The 981-nt window shown below is 51.4% G+C and overlaps 1 non-coding gene across 1 annotated transcript; it reads left to right on the forward strand.

Moving 5' to 3' along the window:
- Positions 1–374: 374 nt before the first annotated feature.
- Positions 375–449, forward strand: Trnas-cga. The gene has a single exon. It is a non-coding gene; the product is annotated as a tRNA-Ser (tRNA).
- Positions 450–981: the final 532 nt, after the last annotated feature.

Genomic DNA, 981 nt, shown 5'->3' on the forward strand with positions numbered 1-981 from the left:
TTGGGCAGGCCTCACTCTTGGCCACTATTTGATGGAGAAAGGATGTGTCTTAGGCGATCGAAGAGCCTGTCTAACAAGGGAAGATTGTGACATGTAGGTAACCGATTTTGATCAAGATTTTCAAGGGCATCTATATTCAAAATAAACAAACAAATGTCTGAAACTTCCTGGCAGATTAAAACTGTGTACCGGACCGAGACTCGAACTCTCATTCTGCAAACATCCCCCAGGCTGTGGCTAGCCATGTCTCCGCATTATCCTTTCTTTCAGGAGTGCTAGTTCTGCAAGGTTCGCAGGAGAGCTTTTGTAAAGTTCGGAAGGTAGGAGGCGAGGTACTGGCGGAAGTAAAGCTGTGAGGACGGCGCGTGAGTCGTGCCTGGGTAGCTCAGTTGGTAGAGCACTTGCCCGCGAAAGGCAAAGGTCCCGAGTTCGAGCCTCGGTCCGGCACATAGTTTTAATCTGCCAGGAAGTTTCATATCAGCGCACACTCCGCTGCTGAGTGAAATCTCATTCTGGAAACATCCCCCAGGCTGTGGCTAGGCATGACACCGCAATATCATTTCTTTCAGGAGTGCTAGTTCTGCAAGGTTCGCAAGAGAACTTCTGTAAAGTTCGGAAGGTAGGAGGCGAGGTACTGGCGGAAGTAAAGCTGTGAGGACGGGGCGTCAATCGTGCTTGGGTAGCTCAGTTGGTAGAGCACTTGCCCACGAAAGGCAAACGTCCGAGTTCGAGCCTCCGTCCGGCACACAGTTTTAATCTGCCAGGAAGTTTCGTATCAGCGCACACGCCGCTGCAGAGTGAAAATTCTCATTCTGGAAACACATGTCTGTCCGCCGCTCGTGGTCTCGCAGAAACGTTCTCGCTTCCCGAGCGCGGGGTCCCGGGTTCGATTTTCGGCGGGGTCAGAGATTGTCACCTGCTCCGAGATGACTGGGTGTTTCTGTGTCGTCATCATCATCATCATTCATCCCCATTATGGTC

This window comes from Schistocerca piceifrons, chromosome 3 (assembly GCF_021461385.2).
Source record: "Schistocerca piceifrons isolate TAMUIC-IGC-003096 chromosome 3, iqSchPice1.1, whole genome shotgun sequence".
Lineage (NCBI taxonomy): Eukaryota > Metazoa > Arthropoda > Insecta > Orthoptera > Acrididae > Schistocerca > Schistocerca piceifrons.